This window comes from Rhipicephalus microplus, chromosome X (assembly GCF_043290135.1).
Source record: "Rhipicephalus microplus isolate Deutch F79 chromosome X, USDA_Rmic, whole genome shotgun sequence".
Lineage (NCBI taxonomy): Eukaryota > Metazoa > Arthropoda > Arachnida > Ixodida > Ixodidae > Rhipicephalus > Rhipicephalus microplus.
In genome coordinates, this window is record NC_134710.1 from 124,477,086 (window position 1) to 124,498,565 (window position 21,480).

General features: G+C 46.2%; 1 long non-coding RNA gene across 1 annotated transcript in view; it reads right to left on the minus strand.

Moving 5' to 3' along the window:
- LOC142776974 (uncharacterized) overlaps positions 1-12,423 on the minus strand; it is a 30,347-nt gene extending 17,924 nt beyond the window's left edge. The window contains exon 1 of the long non-coding RNA XR_012887886.1: positions 12,201-12,423. This is a non-coding gene — a long non-coding RNA (uncharacterized LOC142776974). The remainder of the gene's footprint in view (positions 1-12,200) is intronic.
- Positions 12,424-21,480: the final 9,057 nt, after the last annotated feature.

Below are 21,480 nucleotides of genomic sequence, written 5' to 3' on the forward strand. Positions count from 1 at the left end.
CGAGTGCCTTAGCCACTAGAACAGCATGTCGGACTGACATAATGTTTCTTCCTGTCAACTTGCACGCGAAAAGAAAGATGATGCCGATTGACTTCAAGTACAGATTTAGCGTGCCGCTCGTGAACTATACACAGGAGTCCCGAAGTATATCCGTGCTGAATGTATACAGTGAAAATGAAGAAAGGCCGTACGTCTGCCATCACTACACAACGCCCCCGACAAGCGGGCGCAGGTGGGGGCCTTCATACGAAACTGGCACGTTCTTCGCTGCAAGGACTAGCGAGCGTGTGCGGGGGCGCGCGTCGAGGGTTGGTGAATTATAGTTGATCACAAGGAAAAGAACTTCCTTTTTCGTGCCAGCCGAGTACCTTAGCCACCAGACCACCGCGGACCGCGGCGGGGCATCTTTGCGATCTACGCCACGTTCCTTCAAGGCAAATGTATATATATATATATATATATATATATATATATATATATATATATATATATATATATATATATATATATATATATATATATATATATATATATATATATATATATATGGGAAAGAAGTGTTTACCTAAGGGCTCGTTTTTCAGTGTTTTGACACAATATTAATGAGATCTAACAGGCAGTAATGCCAAGGAATGTACAGGGGAAGTTATTATAACCAATGGAATGTAAATAAGAAGAAAGAAAAGTGGGCGAAAAAATAACCAGCCGTCGGCACATGTTGGAAGCATCGCTGCTAGCGTGGGCTATTTGCGACGCTCACTGCTTTGTTTATAAAAGAAAATTGTCGAAAAGCAAAAGAGCCTAACCCGAAAGCTGCCCGGGTCAAGCCGTGTTATCGACTCGTTCCCGCAAAGGAGGGTGCGAAACACCGATAAGGCTAACGACATAGAAGTCCACGGCCGATGCTTCCATCGGCCCGAAAGCTCATTTAACTTCGTGTGTCCAAGCTTTTCCAGACGAGGCTTTGGCGACGTTCGGATGGATCCCCCGCCGGGCTCGGCTGCCTCAGCTGGTTTAAATTTTAGATTGATCCACACCGAGCAGGCGGCGAAGTCAGTGACGTTCAGCGCGCTCGGCGGAATGTAAAAAGGGAGGGCGGGGCCGACGTATTACGTCGTGAAAGGATGCTCGTTCCTTCCGGCACGGTTCTCGGCATGACCGCGCTTTATGGGACAGCGTCGTTCCGGCCGTGTCGTACTTTATGCGCCGAGTCGCCCTGAGGCGGCGCGCGGAATGAGGACCTCCTGCGGTTCCCGGCGACTCGTTTGAACGAGCACGACGTGAGATAATCGGCGCGTGCCACAACGACAGGAGGGGGCTCCTTCACGCAGCGCTTCCTGGCGTCGGCCGACGAAGGTCTCTACTTGTCCCAACAAACACCGACGGCACCACCAGCGGCGCGTGAATGGCCACGCTTCCCTTTTGTTTCTCGGCTTGGGTTGTAGATGTGAAAGCTGTGCGCAGTCACTGAAGGGTTCCGCACGTCGTAACATTGAAGAGTAAATAAAGCTCGTGGAAGCAGGTATAAATGGAGCGTCGTTAACGCTCGTAATTACCTTCTCGTAACGCTCGAAGCAGCCGGGGAATGAATGCTCCTTTTACGCACTAGACTATCTGCCTCTCCTGCAGCGAAGGTGTGCCTGAGCAAATTTCGGAACTTGGCGTTTCTATGGTAAAAACGTGCCTGGAAACTGAATGGCGTTAGTCTTTTCTTTGAGCATGCAATGTATCTATCTCGTAGGCATTGTTTCTTTGCTAGACAAAGGCGCACGCATGCTTTAAAGGTATCAGCAAAGAACTCATCCGCGAAATTATTAGCACTCCACAAAACATTTGAAGAGAAAAAAAAAACGTTCCGAATAGTTGAAGTACAGCTCCATAAACAACAGTGACGGTTCAAAAGAATGCACAGAAAGTGCGGAGTAAGGTATACCTCGCGATAATAGCGGTGGTTGTTCGGCTTGCATACGCTAAGCCATGTTCCAGCTTCCGTGCTGCAGGCGCCACCTAACCTTGCATCGCGAGCAGCTTGGACTTAGGTTTCTCCCGAATGTGTTTGTGAAAGCGTGAATCGTCGAGGGGTCGACGTGAACACTTCTCTGGCTGGCAGACTTAATATTTCTCTCTTATGCTGTCTGTCACTTCAACAAATTACGCGAACCGACGAGTGTGATTGACTATGTTGGAGCCAATGAAACGTGCACGCGTTAGATCATGAAAGAGGACGAAGAAGGGTAGATAAAAGCAATTGTGTAACTGAATAATCGCGAAAGGTAAATTACAACTACAAAAAGAAGCATCGCGATCGGCACCCCTGTATAATTCTTTTCGAGTTCCTCAAAGACTACACGAAAAGTAGATATGATAAAATTTTGACTTGTATTATTTAACAGAACACACACACACACACACACACACACACACACATACATATATATATATATATATATATATATATATATATATATATATATATATATATATATATATATATATATATATATATATATATATATATATATATATATATATATATATAAATATATATATATATATATATATAAATGTATATATATATATATATATATATATATATATATATATATATATATATATATATATATATATATATATATATATATATATATATATAAATATATATATATATATATATATATATATATATAATATATATATATATATATATATATATATGAACGTATTTCACATTTCACACACAACGAACGTTATCACACTGTTCAGAACAACGTTTCTGCCGTGAGACCGGTCTTCGACCCCAGCAGACGAAGGCCGGTCCCACGGCAGAAATGTCGGACTAAACTGTGCCGTTAACGCTCGTAATTACCTTCTGGTAACGTCCGAGGAGAATGAATGCTTCTTTTACACTCTAGACTATCTCCTCCTGCAGCGAAGGTTGCCTGAGCAAATTTCTGAACTCAGCGTCGCTATGGTAACAACGTGCCTGGAAACTGAATGGCGTTAGTTTTTTCTTCGAGCACGTTAGATTTCATTATTATTACGTCTACCAAAAAGAAGAACCCTTAAGTATACACTTCTTTATATATATACATATATAATATTTGAAGGCATTTAAATAAATCTAGGCTTATGTAAAAAAACTTGTGGGGAAACATCGCGATTGTTTCTTTTCTTCCATAAAACAAAGAAAAAAAGGCGCTGAATTAGGGGGGGGGGGGGCGTGCCGCATACAAGCTTTATGTTCTATAACGTTCTATAACATTAGGAGAAAACTGGGAAAACGTTCGCTGCAGAAAAACAGCCGGGCCAGTCGCTTCATTTTATTTATTTCCTGTGTTTCTCGCTACCTTTTCCCGCTTTCTCCTGGGTGTATACACGTGCAGACACCTTAATGTCTCAATGTCACACGGCCGTGTGACAGTGACAATGCATGATATTCGTGCAGCCAGACGAACACACATCACTCCACGTAGAAGCGATCCCTGCAGCATATATGATGGGTTAGCAGTGTTAGCTGACAGCTGCGTCAGTGGTCATGCGATCGTATCCCGAATGCGGCAGACATGCTGCTCCCGCAGGCGTAACTGACGAAAACATCCCCATGTTTGTACTATGCATCTGGATGGTTCTAAGGTATTTTGTACGTCTCAGTGCGCATGTGAGGCGTTCGTTCGCAATAGGTATTGATTATATATTACTTCTATAGCAGCTATATCGGCGCGTGCTCGAATGACTCCCCAAGTAGAAATGACCATAAGTGCAGACATTTCCAGGCCAAGACATACTCAGAAACTGGTCTTCGTTCTCCTTTTGCGGGTACTTGTCACGCCAGCAACGCCTTTTATCATCAACAGGTAAATGCATCTGCCCTTTGAAGGGTAAGTGCAGCGGCTCAACGTGGATTTCGCCATTTTGGCGGTGCACAAACGATGCGTTCGCGAGGTGCCTCATACGCCGCCTTGGCTGCGCTGATCAACGCGGTCTGACCGGCCGTATAAGAAGGCTCATATAACGCAACCAGTAAGGCCCGTCGAACGTGGGCGGTTGTTCGCACCTACTCAGACGCGCGTGCCAGCCGCCTCGGGGCCCTATAATCGAGCCCGGGGCGCCATATTTTTTTTTTTCCTTTTTTTTCTTTCCCGGCGCTTCTTTCCATTATCACTTCCTCGCCGGCACTTCGACCCCTTCTTCTTTCCCACAACCCGAGACAGCGCCGCTGCCTGGCGGACGCACCTCGTTGAGGAGCGGTGACGCCGGAGAGCCCCGGGGTTTAGGCCCGCTGCTTTCTCATTCTTCTTTGCCACGTTTTCTTTTATCACTCCCTGAGAGCCCTTTGTTCTTTCTTTCCTTTTTTTGATTTTGCTCTCACCGTCCGAGGCCCGCGCTGCCGGCGTGCTGTAGTGTTCGCGGTCGGGAGAATAAGTCACGTCGCCCCATGGCACTGGCCACGGTCGCTTTCTACACCTCCGTCACACGCATCCAGGTGCCAGGCCCGGCGGCGCGTTTCGTCTTTTTTTTTTTTTGTAGTCGGAATAACAGGGATAGACAGAGTCTGTGTCATTGTGTGCGTGTGCGCTAAAGTTTTAGTATATCAACAAAGAATCGTGGGAGGCATTTTTTTTTCTTTTTTCCCTCCTTATACGCCCGCGTCAGACGCAGTTATAGGCAAAATAGCAGGGGGGGGGGGGGGCGCCTTTTTTTTTTTTCGTGAGGCCGACCTTCTTTTAGCACCGTGGCTTGGATAAGGGGAAAAAAGTATATGTGTATTCACTAAAAACGAATGAAAGCGCTGCGGCTGGTATGCGGTAAGCCACGCAACAATTGCGAGCGTATACTGCTGTCTGTCGCTCGAAAAAAAAAAAGACGCTTCTATGTTATTTCCACCTTTTCTCTGGTGGTAATACCGTCCATCCTTTTGGCACACTACTTTACTCACTTGTGCTGCAAGAGGTGTTAAAAAAGGCACCTTTTTCTTCCTTTTTGCGACCCTTCTTTCCCCTTCTGTGGGACGTACGCTGTTTCGCAACCTTTTTCGAATGTCGAGTGCACTTTAGGTGGACATCTTCTCTTAGTCTCGCACTTTTTAAAAAAATCAACAAGAAAAAACTAGGCAAATTCTTAAATCGGTATAATATCTTTTTTACAGCTGTCGTGCAAGGCCATTTGTTGCAAGGTAGGAAACGGATTTCGTCCCGATGTCAGTGACATAGAAGGAATCTAGGAACGACGTCGTCCGCGATGTCATTTATTGGAAATGTAGTGAAGAACGTTCCTTAATAGCCTTTCTAGCTTATTATTGCCTCGGACAATATAAAATGTAAATAAAGTAAACGATACCTTTGATATTAAGTAAGAGAGGGTAGAATAAAATAATGTGTTTCATATAAAGGGTATACTTTATCATGAATATTATTCATGCGATTAAAAAAATAATTGATAAATCTGTTGAATGCAAAAAAAAGAAATTCATTTATATGGCATTCATAGATTACGGAATATGCATTCGCCTTGCTAAGAATAGAAGTCGTTCAGCAGGCATTGCGTCGACAATGTCTACTTGAAACATGTGGGAATAGTATACCCATTATATACAGTTTCCACAGCTACTCAGCTCTTCCGCAAGAAAAGCATGAAAATTCCGATCAAGAAAAGAGTCCTTCAAAGAGATACGATCTCTCAATTGTTGTACATTGCTTCTCTAAAAGAAGTATGTAAACAATTAGATTGTAAAGAAACGCGAATAAAGACTAACGGAGGATACCTTAGCAATTAACGGTTAACAGACGTCTTACTGTTCGGCAGTGCCGACAATAAATTGCAAAAAAAAATTGAAGAATTTAGCCGATAAAGCGTCAAAGTAGAGATGATGATGAATAGGCAGATGACAAAGATAATGCTAGGTAATTTGGCGACAGAGTAAGAGTTAGAGATAAACTATCAGATTGTTTAATCAGTTCCCGTGTATGTCCATTTAAGCTGCAAATATTAACAGGAGAGACTTGGTGCAAAGGAAGCCGCCACCGAAGAATGGTAGCATGATGCGCATACTGCAGGCATCCTCAACTCATTATCGTTGGCTTTTCACATGTCACTAGAGCGAAAAATGTGCAACTATTGTATTTTGCCAGTCCTAACATGTGACACAGGAGCCTGGAGAATAACAGTGAGACTAGAGAACCTAAAGACCACCCATAATGCAATGGAAAGAAAAATTATAGGCGTAACTCTAGAAGGTAGGATGACAGCAGAATGGATCCGAGAACAAACAGGGATAGCCTATATCCCTGTAGATATCAAGAGGGGTAAATGGACCCGGACACGTCACGTCTTGAGATCAGATAGCAGACAGTCGTTTAGAACGTCAAAATGGATGTCAAGAAATTGTAGGTTCGGCCGAGGAGTGCGAAAGGTTAGGTTCTACGAAAAACATGAAGGAATCGGCAGGCATAACCAGCTCGAGCTGGACAGGGTAGGTTGGAGATCATTGGGAGAGGTCTTTGTCCTACAGGGAACAAAATTGAGGCAGAGGATTACGATACATTATGGTGAAAAACAGTCAGGCATTACATTAAAACGCAGCAAAACGACGGTGTGGATTAGAGAGAAAACGTGCATGGTTGCCGTTACTGTGTACAGTCGAACCCCTTTATAAGAAACCCTGATATAAGAGACAAATGGGTATAAAACACACCAGTATGCCTACAGACAAATATTGCTGCCCAGAGCATGCTTCTTATAAAGAGGTCTAACGGTATGATGTAAACTGAGGGGGAAATGAGGCCGGGGAGGTCACGTAATGCGTAACTTTGGCTAGAGTTACAGAATGGGCGACAATCGACAGGAAGCGCAGTCAACGATGGCAGCTGATTGGGCGGATAAAATTGGAAAGTGCGCGAGCATAACATGAGATCCAGATGGCGCAAATTAGCAGTGATTAGAAATCTTTAGAAGCGGCCTTCATTCTGCTGTGGATGCCGAAAACAGTGAACACTGGTATAGTTATCAGGGTACTGACATTAAACATGCAGTTAAAACCGCCAGGTCGACCCCTCTAGCTGCAATTGCCCGCAGAGCATTTCCCTTGTCATAAAACGTACTTTTTAAAACGTCAATTAACCACCTGTCTAAATTTTGGGGGACAAGTTTGGTGGTCTGACTCGTAAGAGCAATCTGGATACAATAAATCAAACAACAAAGATAAAGTAATGGAATGGCTAATGTAAGCTAACTCGATGGATTGTGGTGCTTTCCTTTACCGCCACGCTCACCAAAGAATGAGAACGTTTTTTTGGGGGAGAGGGGGGGGGGCAGAATACAGTGTGACTCGGGTAAAAATAAACTCAGAAATTACAAGGTATGAGTACGGAATCCTGGAGCTAGCACTATTCTAGAGATGCGCATCCATTTATTACGTGCTCCAATATATGCTACCGGCAGAGGTACATCAGAGCTGCCATGTCCATATTATGGCAGACGTTATTTCGTTCTTTTTCCTTACGAAAGTGGCACAACTAGATATGAAGCCCCAAAGACAAGTCTTATGTCTTGTCGGCCGTATTACAATTAACTGTCGAAGCACCCACGTTTATCATAAGCGATATTTTGGTGTCCTCTTCGCTTTCGCGATCTTTGACGTAACGATGCACTTCGCAGAGCCTTTTATATAGCGGCAAGTGCGAATAAAATCTCGGGCAATGACGTTGTTCTCACGATCATCTGTTGTTTCTTTTTTCTATTCGACACTTCAGTAAAGACATATGGCGTGTGCTATTATCTTACGCCCGTGAAACGCGTTGTACCCTCGCTGTACAACGCATATGTTCTTCGCACACCAGTGCCAAGTCAGCTCCCAAATGGCTAGTTAAAATGTAACCATTATTCACGACAATGGTTTACACACTTCGCCGCAGATTGAAAGAAAATTTCTGGCTATTGCCACGACAGAACGAAATGCACCTAAACCAACCGAGCAGGACGCAGGCTTTTCTTTCTACTCGCTGACTTCATTCAGCGCTAAGCGCGTCGGGTGAGAAACGAGCGCGCGGTCCTTTCTCGGAGCGAGACGGCGGGGCATTTCGGGTGGACGCACGGGCACGAATGCCACGCCGTCATCTGTCTATCCGGGGAATTGCATTCTCATGTCAGCAGCGGACACTTAGCTGACCCCGGTGTTTCTGACTTTGTAGCTAACGAAGCGAGAGACAAATGGTGATGGCCGCCCAGGCCGCGAGCGCTAACAGTTTTGCTGCCTCGACGCTTCAGAAGTCGAGTATGCGCTGTGGTGCGAACTATAAGGGAAGACTTCGTGGAAGCGTTCATATAGCGTGACACGGGAAGTTCAACGGCACCGATTCGGTCAAGACGGTAGCGGTAAATTGATACGGCTCTCTCCTTCTTTGTTGCGAGGACTGCGTGGCATGAGACGGGTAGCGGGCCGCGGTGACGTCTAGCCGACGACCGAACGCGGCGTTGATGGTTTCACCGTGCGCCCTGGAGACGGGCTCCCGTCGAGGGCAAGAAGTGGAACGGACCTCGCCATCCTTGAGGGAGTGTGAGAGCTATCAGTCGTCACTGTGCCTTTGCGAAAGAGGAACGGAGAGGGCCATTCACCTGAAATGCGTCGTCGCGCTGCGCTCTCGGAAGCAGGTGAAAAAAAAAGGAGGCTAGCGGAAGGCTCATTACGCGCAATACTGCGCTCGAAATTTTGTGGAGTCACGGCAGCGCCGTTCAAGCCTTTCTCTCCAGCGTCTACACAGAGAGGCTGGCGCATATGTCCTGGAGAAGCGCGTGAGACGGTTTTCTTCGCGTCTCCTCGGTCCTGCCGTTTATCCGCGAACGAAGGAAAGAAGAGGAAAGAGATCGGCCGGCGTGGTGGCGCCCGAGGGAATAATTCTTGCCCCCGGCGTGGGTAGTATAGTGTCCGGTGTACGACGCCGTCGAGAAGGGTCTCTGTTGGTCATCTTGACGCTGAGAGGCTGGTGCGCTTCCTAATACTGTGCACTGCTGTCGAAGCTACCGCTAACATCAGCCTATCGGAAGCATAGCGTTTGCGTGGTTGTGTAAACGGTTGTTTGTTTATCGGCTCGCTTATCGCACGCAGCCGATAATCATGATTCGAGGGTGCTTGAATGCCTTGATCGGCGGATGCAGCCACTAAGTTGACTCCCGATTGGCCAGCTCTCGCACCACTGCGCGGTTCTCGTGAGAGCGAACGTTATGGCCGTGTGAGACGGCGGCCATCCATCCATGCTGCTGCGCGAGTGGCGCGGCTCGCGAGGCGTGAAGTACGCACTTTAGGTGACGTTAATAGAATAGCGTAGCTGGGGCGCGTAAATTAATAAATACGAGGATAAGGCTAAAACGTCGGTATTTTGGCAGTACAGGTGCAGGGTATTTCTTTATATATATATATATATATATATATATATATATATATATATATATATATATATATATATATATATATATATATATATATATATATATATATATATATATATATATATATATATATATATATATATATACGTAGATTATAAAGAGTCTGGCTTCGGTTGCCGTAGATACGCCTTTAAAAAACTGTTTATTGGTGTCAATCGAAACGTCACCAATAAAGTTTTTTAGAGGCGTACACTTATTTTTTCTATATATACATATATAGTTCGCGATCACATGCATACACACAACACGCGATTGCAGAATCAGCATCAAAATCTGTTACTTTGCTACGAAACTTCTCCAGAAAAAAAAAAGTTTTCAGAAAGGTACAAACAGTGGAAAACTTTCACGTTCCTGTGGAGGGAAGCCTTAAATAAAGGGCAGGGGTTGAAGGAACAGCATGCGAGGTCTCCATGCCTGTACGAAGAATGCATGCTCTGTAGAAGATGTATTACGATCAGCTACTGCGTGTTTACCTGGGTATGCGGGATGTAGTTTGGCCTGGACACGGGAGACAACCTTTACGGAAACACACCGACATTTATGTAGGTAACAGCTTGAAACTTCACGCGTATTTGATGGTTAGTATATGCGTATACTATGCCTTTATAGCCACTGGGGGCGTACTGGCTTAACGGCTCAGATGTTGCGTTGCGAAGCTCGAGGACTTGGGTTAGATTTCCGGCAGAGGCGGTCACATTTCGTAAGAACACCTGTGTACTAATACGTAGGTGTTAAATAACCCCAGGTGGCCGAAATTGATCCCGGCTCGCTCATTACGGCGTGCCACACAGAAAACCCTAGAGCTTAATTTTTAGGAGTTTTATGCTATAGAAGTAACTGTGCCTCGGGGTAAAAATACTGCTTGAAAATCATAACGTAATTCATTTTTACCGGCATGTTAATGTTAAGTATTCTCACAAGAAGAATGCCTAGACCTAATTCTGAGTGATTTTTTGTCTCTGTATTATACTCAATTTACTGCGTAATTTACCTGAATTGGCGCAGCAGTTAGAATTACCACTTTTCTACAACACCGGATATCGCAAGCATGGCTCGGTTAAGTTCATCCTCAATCTTTTTATGATTTGTTTTTCTTACGTATCGCAATTAACGTGTCGAAAACGACTTGAAACATGCGAAGTGTTTTTTTTTTTTTTTTAACGAAGCGGCTGCCTGCGCGTGACGAGCAAATCTGGCTTTGGTCGGCACTTGCAGCAAGACCCTTCGAGTGTCAGCCGCCGCACGACCCGACGCAGACACTCGTTGCCGTCTTTTTCTTCTTCCTCGCTCTGTTTTCTCGTACACTTTGCATTTTGTACTTCTTCGCTCATCGTGCACGCTCCCCCGCGTTCTATTTCGGCGAGATCCCTTTCCTATTTACTCGGGCCGCCCGCGATCCTGGCACACACCGTGCGCACCGCTGCATCCACAAAACACGCGCGCCGACCTTGGAACTTTTGAGGGGCCGCTGCAATGGCATATGGTTAGCGCGTGCGCATAGGTTTCGCGTCCGTGGCTTTAGGCACCTTTACGCACTCACACATGCCTGACGCTCGATGCATGCGCCGTGGTCGAGACTGTAAATACAGGAGAGGACGGACATGAAGAGCTCAAGGCCGTTGTCGGCAGCCGCTTGTTCGGGTACAGTTGGGGTTGCACGGCGGACATAAGCCGCCGCAGAGGTGGCATACGGCCTCGTCGTTGCGCGAGGTAGACCACCTGACCTCCCTATAGGTTAATCCGATCAGCTCGAAACGACCACTTGGACGGCTTCGTGCCGCATGTTGTCTAACCCAATTAGGGGCCACTCGATCGCCGGCCGCCCGCGGATGCCACGCGCATCGCTTGTGGTCCACACGGCGGCCAGGTGTATACCTGCTTTCTCATCCCTTCTCGGCCTCCCCCGTCATTCCGTTTTCCCACGCGCCTATAGGTTGCGCTTGTTAGCTTGACGACGTGTTACGTGTATCGCGAGAAATTAAAACAAGCAATCGCGAAGCGCTTCTAGGACGTAGTTCTCTCTGAACTTGGCAGCCGATGAGAGCCAGGGCGACGATTTGTGCTTTCTTGTTTTTCGCTTGCTTTCGTGGGATGATCGATGCATTAGACATTTCGCAACGGCGCTGCGCGACAGGCGGACGTGATCGAGAAAAGCGGCGCTGGATATAGAGCCGTGCCATCGCGTGAGCTGCCGGACCAAATTACGAGAGCGCCCCAGCCCAGCGCGTTCGGGGCATGCATAGTGAATGAGCTCCGGCCTCGTCGGAGTATTGGCCACCGCCGATTAATGTTGAAAGTGGGTGCACTGTGCCCACATATAAAGACAGTCATGCATGTATGGCGGTGATGTGTTATTACTGAAAAAAATATTTTGTTAGGTGGTGATGTGGGGACTTGTTATTGCCGACTGCTTACGCCATAGAAGCGTGCTATGTACTATTGTACGGTTCGCTTTTAAATGATACGCAAATATTTGTCGTACACAATGAAGACAGCGTGTCCACTATATATGCACTGTGTACATGCACGCACCCACATAAGTTTGTACTCCGTGAAAAATGACATACCGGGAGCCACCACCATTTTCGGAAATAAAGCAACCATACAATTTATCGTTCGCGGGACAAGATAAAGATTTTGACGCATCAATCATTCAGACAAACTATTTCTCTTAAAACGGCAAAAGGAAAAAAAAAACAAGCAACTGCCAAGATCTTAGGGCAATGCATGCAGAGCTTTACAAGGTTGTTCTAACCTACCTCCCTGAGTAAGAAAGCAGCGGCCGAGTCTTTTGTGGAGTCGTGTGCGGGTGCGGCTTGTGCAGATTTCACGCTAACAACGTTAACAGGCACGGCGAGAAGAAAGTGGCAACAGCATCTGCGGCAAGCGAACAACCGGACTGCACTGCAATTTTCACCTCAACTTCGCACAGAACGCCGCCTATAGAACACAGACACGTTTGTCGCAATAGTGTCTGGTAAAAAGCAGCGTGAAAAGCACGCGGCCCTTAAACTGAGCATGTTTCGCAGCACGGACAAAAGGACGACAGTCCACATCGAAGAACAATAGAAAAGCGCAGCCTTGACAGCGGCGTCTCTTTTTCTAGTGCATTACAATAGAAGATATATCGCCTCGGACAGTGGTGACATTCACGCGCAGTTCACGCTCCTGTTGCTCAAAACATTCGAGCACAACACTGACGCGAGGGGTGCGCCCAGAAAGCGTGCTTTCTTGCGACACAATTATGTTGTGCGGTAAAACAAAAGGTTTCACCAAAGCGGCATGCATTTTTCGCGCCGACCGTCACGACAGTGGACGAGCGCACCTACCCGTGCTTACTCGATGGAACCGAACGGCCGCCCGTTTTGTGCGCGCCTGGGACACGTGCCAGCGAGCAGAGTCACGGCGAGGTTTCGTTTAAGCAAAGCCGCGCCGTTCATGCAACGCACGCATGCGCCCGTGTTCGGCGGCGTAAGTGCCTTTCCCGCTTGAGAAGGGGGCAGCTTCTCATGCGGGGAACGCATGAGGTGGCATCAGCCTCGCTACTGACGATGCGCCAGAAAGGTGCTCTCGGCTTACCCAGAGCAGGAGACGGACATGTTGATGCGACGGGGTGCTCGGCCGCCGCGCACCCGTGGACCGCTTCGCCACTGAGGCACTCTCTCTCAGCGCCAACCTGCCCCGCTGCATAACCCAGCGCCGGAGACAACTTCGCAATCGATTATAGTCGCCGTGGTGGAAAATAAAAGGGGGGCGAACTGGGAGGGGTGGCAGGGCCTCTTTCTCCTGCACTTTTGTTTTCTTTCGTCTCGAGCAAAAGGGGTGGGGGCGCGAGCCCACAGACCGCCGGGGAAGAGCGGCGTCCGCACCCGACCAAATTCTCAGACGGACTGAGGAGAGGAGCGGGCATCGTCTGCTCTTGGGAGGGCTGCGTTGTCGTCGTCATGGCGACCAACATCCGGGACCTTTCCTTCTTTCTGTTTCTCCCGCTGGTACGTCACCCGGGCAACAGGCGGTTGGCAGCTCCATTGCCCCGATGACAGTCGTCATGGCGACAGGCACGCCGCTTGAGGACTTGGTTTTGTGGCGCGCGCTCCCGGGCTCCGCGTGCCCGCTTTGAAATGCGCTGCGCCAGCACCGAGTTTTGAGTGATGTCAAAGTTGGTGGAACAAGTAAATATAGCACGCAAAACGTGACAGGCAACCTGTTGCGTCACTCACATTGTCCTATATAACGGCGTCGATATCTAGCGGTAGGCAGACAGCCTCTAGCGAACTGCCGACACGTCTTCTTCAGTGGATCGTGATGTCTGTGAAACTCAAAATGGCCTGCTACAACTGCACGCGGCTTCATTGATTCATTCGCTTATAGTTACCTCGATACAGATTTCGTTCCATAATGTACGACATTCAATACCACAGTTACGTATTTATCTTTCCCTATCGTTAAACGCACAATGGTCTGTCGGGAGCACATGTCGCATTCTATTTGCACTAGAGTGTACAAATGCATGTAAGTATACTGAATAAAACATGAATGCAAGCAAGCACATTAAATAAAACAACGGGCTTATTTCCACAGTAATCGCTTCATTTGTTCATCTTCCCACAACAGAGCGACGATGTGATGTTCCTTTCGCTGCATGAAAATGCAACTCATCTGCAGTACATCGTATACTCTAACGCTTTGTGTTACATCTAAATGCGGCTGATATATTTGTGTGGTTACCACAGTGACCTGAAAATTCTTAAAATGCGCTTTGAGGAATGATTTTGGCAGCAGTTTTGCTTCAAAAGTGACCGTAATATGGTAACTTAAGCAGATGCTGTCGTGGCCACCAGACTTAGAATAATATATACAGCATGACGTCTGCAGCTGGTAGCGCCCTTCATGCAACACGCTGGCGTTCGTGCGAAACGCAAGCGTTCGTGCGAAACCCTGATGTATGTGGAAGAAAAGCACCGACTTTTTCGAAGAGCAAACGGGACAATGTCTGAATACAAAACGGTGCGTTTCCTAATGAGCGGTGCAAAGAAGCGGTGTCGATGTTACCGCCGAGAAATTTTGGGCACCTGTACGAACAATAAAGTGGTTGCCTACAAGGCGTGCTCAAATTTCTGGTGTGCTAGCCCCAAAACTATACGTAACAACACAATAAAATGGAGGTTTTATACAGCAGAAATGGTATAAATCGACGCGCATTGAGGGTGTCAGACAAGTATAGGCGATTTTCACAAGTGGCGCAATGCGAGAGCGAAGCTGTCAAGAAAGAATCATGTGCGTGCATTTTCATATGAAAAAGCTCCCTTTGATAGCCGGAAAGTGGTCAGTTCCGTAATTTTCTACGGGATGTAGTTGATTTTTGTGGGGCAGTAAATTCCTTGCATGAAGCCGTTCGATAGTTACTTGCAAAGGTGTTGCGGGGCCCCTTTAAAATACCTAGGCTGGTATTTACAGAAAAAAATACAGCATATCCACGAGGTGAATGATGATGAGTGGGCGAAGCTCCTGAGGGGAAATCATCGATAAAACCGTGACTGTTCAGTGAAAGTTCGCCCACTGCATCATCAAGAAAGACGTGAGAAACACTGTGTGCATATATGTACGGCAGGGTCCTCGCGCCGTTGCCGTGACGCTTGGGCCTCTCGTTCTCGAACGCTGGGATCTTGGCGGCTGCGTCGTGCAGCTTCACGGAGCGCTTCTGCCTCGCGGTCTCGCACATCGGGATTCTGTCTGCGAGCACGCGCTGCCGCCGCTCTGCGGCTTTATCCATCGAGCAACTCCGAGCGCGCGCCAACAGCGAACGGATTTTATTACAACGGTCCCCGCCATCTAGTAAACAATCGAAGAACTAAGCTAGTGTAGCCACGCCATCTAGTAAACAATCCAAGAACTAAACTAGAGGTGGCTACATACATACGCCGAGGATGGACAGACCTACGCCTCAAGGAGCTTCGCCCCTAAAAAAAATTGGGCAGCTTTCACTGAGTCAAGCAAAGGCGGGGCAGAGCAGAGCTGGTTGACACTCGGCCGGTCCTGGCACACGTGCGTTAACATGCCGATGTGCGAAGTGTACACGTGATCACGTTTTAAATCACAAATAATGGCTAGGTGTCGATTGGGTTCAATCGAAAATCACTTGACAATCACAGTAACAAATAGTCAATATACCTTATTTATCTTCATTGGTGTGATTAGCTTATTTAGCTGGTTGGTGTAATTTGCATATTCGAGGCTTCGTCTCGATTAGCTTACATCTCAAGTATTGAATCCCTAGGCAATACTTGGTATGCAGCCAAGCTAAGCCTAATTATAAATGGCCAAGTTAGCGCAAATTTACTGATCAGCCTGACTAGCCCAAACTTGGCCTAGTCTTAATTAGGCTTAGCTTGATTCATTTCGTCGAGCTTAGAATAACTGGGCACATCAGAATATTAACTCGGCTTAATTAGGGCCAATTTGGTTTTACTTAGTTTGGCTTATTGAGGTTTAGCTATAGTATTAACATGCTCAAATAGGCTTAATCAGGCTTGGCTATGTCTAACTTGGCCTGACGTGGCCACGCCAACATGTTCATGTCTTCATCGCGAACCAGACAAACGGCGAACATGACAGCTCTGCTGTGAATTAGGCCTTACGCTAGAAACTTTCGTCAGAAACATTTCAGCCAATCCAGATTCTCTACATGTCATTAGCGAATCCCGTTGGTTGATGGAATAGAGCGCCTATAGGAGCAAAAACTCTTGGTCGTCGGCGTTATTATCCCTGCGCTGTCCAATATTTCGACGTGCGTAAACACAACAGGGGGATAAAATTATTCTGAAGACCTACATAAATCAAAGCTCGCGTGACGCAGCGTTTAGGCGTAAATTGTGTACTTTGACTGCAGACTTCTCACACTACGCTACTGGCATTTCGGAAAGTCCTACATTGCTTTTCCACGCACCTTTTCGAAAACTGCCGGCCGTATTTTATCGATTCAACACTGCAGGTGCAATTCGACCTAGACAAAAACTTGGGGGACGCTTGAGCTTCGCCTTGAAGCCTGTGTGCGTAACATTGGTCGTTTTAAACTTTCTTCAAACGCATTCTCTATACAAGTACAGTTTCGAAGCCCCCCTATGCCCCAATTCACCATTCTGCGAATGGAAGCAATTGATGAATATTGTTTGAATGTCATGAAACAAGGTAAGACGAGCAGACACGGATGCAAGGGAAGGTAACTAAACAACACTAACCTGTCTGCACACAAACGAAGAACGGCTAATTAGGCTGGTTGGTGGAATTCCATTGTATTAAGAGTTGCTGCAGCCGCAAGCACAAAAGTTCTAGAAGAAAAGTGAACGGAGGGCGATGAGCGGAAGACGCTCGTGTTATTCTCTTTGCATTCCGTTCACTTTTCTTCTATAGCACTTTCATGCTTGCGCTGCAACCCTACTGTGCATACCTTTCCTGCTTTTCTGGTTAAACTCCATCAACTAGCTCAACCTTGATGTTCTAATATGTCTAATAATGAAGCAATTCGAAAAAAGAAATGTTTCACTAAAACGCTCCCCAGAGTGCACTCTACAACTTTAGGTTAGCAACAAAACCTTGCGGTGTAGTTTGGTTGATTGATTGATATGTGGGGTTTAACGTCCCAAAACCACCATGTGGTTATGAGAGACACCGTAGTGGAGTGCTCCGGAAATTTCGACCACCTGGGGTCCAAATCTCAGCACATAGGCCTACAACATTCCCGCCTCCATTCAAAATGCAGCCGCCGCAGCCGGGATTCGATCCCGCGACCTGCGGGTCAGCAGCCGAGTACCTTAGCCACTAGACCACCGCGGCGGGGTGATGTAGTTTGGTGAGGTGCTTTTTAAAATGCACCTTATACCAAATACACGGACGCTTCCGGTTAACTGGTTGCGCTACTGAACGTCTGCGCTGGAGGTCGGAGGTTCAATTCTTGCGAAATCTTTAGCTCATAAGATTTTTCGTACACTTCATAGTACTTCAGTTGTCTTTTTTTCTAGCTTAACTTTTGTCTTTTTGCCACGTTACAGGGCTCCGCTATCACCACCCGCGAAAGATTCTCCCACGATTTTCGCTCATAATGAAGCTTCTAGTGACATAGGCGTTATTAATTAACGCCATAGACCCAGCGGTTATTCTGTCCGTTTTGATATCTCGGTTCAATCGTAAGAGCCGATAATTAATAAGTGTGTTTCCCGCTTACGAATAGTTTCGAAGGTTGAAACGGAAACTCTATTCTAAAACGTTTGAATTAAACCTAAAATTGTGTCATATTCCATAGGCTCTGCCGATGGCAATCGGGACTCCATCCAGCTAGGACTTACGATTGTTATCGAAAATTATAGTTCCCATATAATCTAAGAACCAGGATCGTGTTTGGAGCCTGCTTGCTTTAAGTAAATGTCAAACAAATGGTGAACGTACCCAATCGTCGATACCGCAGTGGAGTGCTCCGGAAGTTGCGACCACCCGGGAATCTTTGACGTGCATCCATCGCTTAGCATCCAAGTGCGAGCACCGCATGCATGAATGAGTACGGCGCTCGAGCACTCGAACACGAGCATCAGAGCCCTGTGCCAACGTGGCAGTGTTGTACGGAACGGCGTTCCAGGAACTAGTTCTTTTTGGTAGGCACGGAGGAACGCCACCGTTCCATTCAGGATCGGTGGAATTCTAAGGGGAACTCGTTACAAGGGAATGGTAAGGGAAACGGCGTTCCTTCTGAAACCGTTCCACGGCATTGAACAGGGGCACGCACTAAGCTTATCATGCAGAACAAGGCAGATGAGCGACCGTTTAGGGTGCAAAACTGTGCCGCTCGCCTGTCACACGACTATCCTGGTTTTCCCTTCAAGGCTCAGTGACGCAGTGAGACTCATAAGCGAGCGCAGGGTTCCCTTTCAAGGAGGGAGGGGGAAGCTAATGTTTGTCGCAGCGCTCCCCCCACCCTATCATGTCAATGTGTAGAGCTGACTTTGCCCCCCCCCCCCGCCCTGTTATATCATTGTATGGGGCTGGCTTTGTGCCCCCCCCCCCCCCCCCATCGTGAAATTGGCCACAGAAAAGCAGTTTGTTTACAGCTCAAGGTTTGCTGTGTGTCGTAGAAAGTTATCATCATTATGAATCAGTACGCACTCTCCTCGTTTTCCTCTTTTGATTGGCTCCCAGATAACATGCGTCGCTTTGCCCGGCGTCCGTCCATCTGCCTGTGTGTCTGTCTTTTTGTCTGTCTTTTTGTCTGTCTGGTGACAGAGAACGAAAGAGAGAGAAAGAAAGAAACTGAAAGAAAGACAGAAATAGAAAGACAGGGAAGAACAAGCAAGATGAGTAACCGTCCTAATGAAGTAGGTGGTTGGTGAAATTATTGGCTTCGCATTTCTTTGCAACATGCAGACACATTAGCATAAAATAGCATGGCATTGTGTGGTACAATATAGCAATAAGACGGGAAAAGGTTGTGAGAGTGGGGAGAAGGGGAACACAAGCGTAGGGAGAGAGAGACAGAGAGAGGATGAGACAGAAAGAAATAGAAAAACAGAAAGAGGGAGAAGATAGCAGGTGAGAGAATGACTACAGAGAGAGAGAAAGATAAACAAAGAGATGGAGAAAAATAGAAATACAGAAATAAAAGAAATAGAGAAAAAGATAGAATGACCGAGATATAAGTGTGAAGAAATATGTTTCCTGACTGCGACCGCGGGAGTCCACAGGTGTTGAACATCAGGTGAGTTCGTTTGTCGTACTTGAACACGTCCAGCACATAACTAAAATGAAGAAACAGCAGAACCAGCCAAAATAAAAGGACATCGCTTACTTCCAAATGTTTTTTTTTTTGACAAAATATATCAAATATATAGTATTCCTTAAGCACACAAAAACACCTTGTGTAACGCCAAATTTAGACAGCAGCATTGCAATAAAGATCAGTTGGAAGTAAGAACTCTTTCCTTTTGTTTTACCGGCTTGGCCGTTTTTTTTTTTTTTTTTTGCTACGCGCGGAGCCAGTTTCACAGCGAACAGGTGTATTTACGAAGTTGAATACGTGTATCATGGACATTATTTTCCACTCACGTTGCAGATAGTGAACCAGCGTTTATTATGCAGAGCATTTATTATGTATAGATGGTACTATCAATACTATCGATAGTTGAGTCATTATCGAACTATTGATGGTAAAACAAGCTGTCGATAAGGCTATCGACCTTAAGTTTCATGGTACTATTGATAATAAAAATCAACCACGCAAACTCACTGTAGCATAAGCTTGATTATCCGGGTGTGCGGTACAATAAGGTGTTGCAGGATAAGCAGGCTGAAAAGCAAGAAAGTTGACATGCTTGCATTCCTTCAGCGCTGACTGACAAAAGGTAATTACGCTGAACTATCTGTCCCTCTGTCTGTGTGTACGTCCCTCTGTCTGTCTGTCTGTCTGTCTGTCTGTCTGTCTGTCTGTCTGTCTGTCTGTCTGTCTGTCTGTCTGTCTGTCTGTCTGTCTTAGCAGATAATAACATTATTAATTTCATAGATTTACCATGAAGAATAAGAATGGAGTGGAGCACATTTGGCAAGCACTCTCAAATTATGACAGGTAGATTGCCACTATCCCTCAAGAGGAAGGTATATAACAGCTGTCTCTTACCAGTATTTAGCTACGCAGCAGAAACCTGGAGACTTACAAAGAGGGTTCAGCTTAAATTGAGGACGACGCAGCAAGCCATGGAAAGAAAAATGGTAGGTGTAACCTTAAGAGGCAAGAAGAGAGCAGAGTGGATTAAGAGACAAACGGGGGTTAAGGATATCATTGTTGAAATCAAGAAGAAGAAATGGACATGGGCCGGGCATGTAGCGCGTAGACAGGATAACCGCTGGTCGTTAAGGGTAACTGGATTCCCAGAGAAGGCAAGCGGGTTAGAGGAGACAGAAGGTCAGGTGGGCAGGTGATATTAAGAAGTTTGCGGGTATAAATTGCCAGCAGCAAGCACAGGACCGGGTTAACTGGCGGAACATGGGAGAGGCCTTTGTCCTGCAGTGGGCGTAGTCAGGCTGATGATGATGATGATGATCTGCCATACCAAACCTATATTATCATTAGTAGACACACCAGAGTGGAGGGTCCTGAAAAAGTTCTACCACCTGAGATTTTTTCAACGTGCACTTAAAGCTAAGCACACGTGCCTCGAGTGTTTTCGCCTCCATTTATAATGTGGTGGCCACGGCCGAGATTCGTTTCCGCGAGCTGTGGTTCAGCAGCCGAGTTCCTTAGCCACTAGACCACCGTGGCGGGTTCAGCTTTAACAAAAATGAAGCCTTTACATGTGGCGGAGCTGCACAGCTAACTTGTATTGCGTTTCGTGATTTTAAAATGCAGATATCGTTACGCGGCTCATGTGCCGGACTAGGAAGAAGAGGAAGAAGCAAAGAGAGTGAAAGAAGAAGATATCTAAGCAAAAATTAAAAAAAAAACTTTGTGTTATCGCATTCGCTAACCTGGGGCTGAACTTCACAATTGAAAAAGTGCTTTCTTCGGTGCTTCGGATCCAGCCTTCAGCCACAAGAACGTTCTAAATGCGAAGCATTCGTTAGCGAACTTCGATGACTTTGAGCATATCTATCTATCTATCTATCTATCTATCTATCTATCTATCTATCTATCTATCTATCTGACTAGTCATAACATGAAAATCATGACATGTATGTCATGAATGTCATGATTTACATTTCATGGTCTTGTTGGTCTTGCAGTGGTTCGCATGACATATGGTATGGTATGACATGACTGCATGGCGAACATAAGTGCCAGATCCCTAATGTGTAAATCATGACATTCATGTCATGTAAGTCATTACTACATGTCACGCTCATGGTGCGCTAGCGGTTATTTCGCTTGCTTCACAATACCAAATTTGGCATTAGAAGACGTTAATTGATGACGAAAGTATGTGACTGGTGCAAACATGATAATTATCAGATGCGTGCTCAGTAAGAACATGACAACATGCCGCGCTCATTATGCGCTCGCGG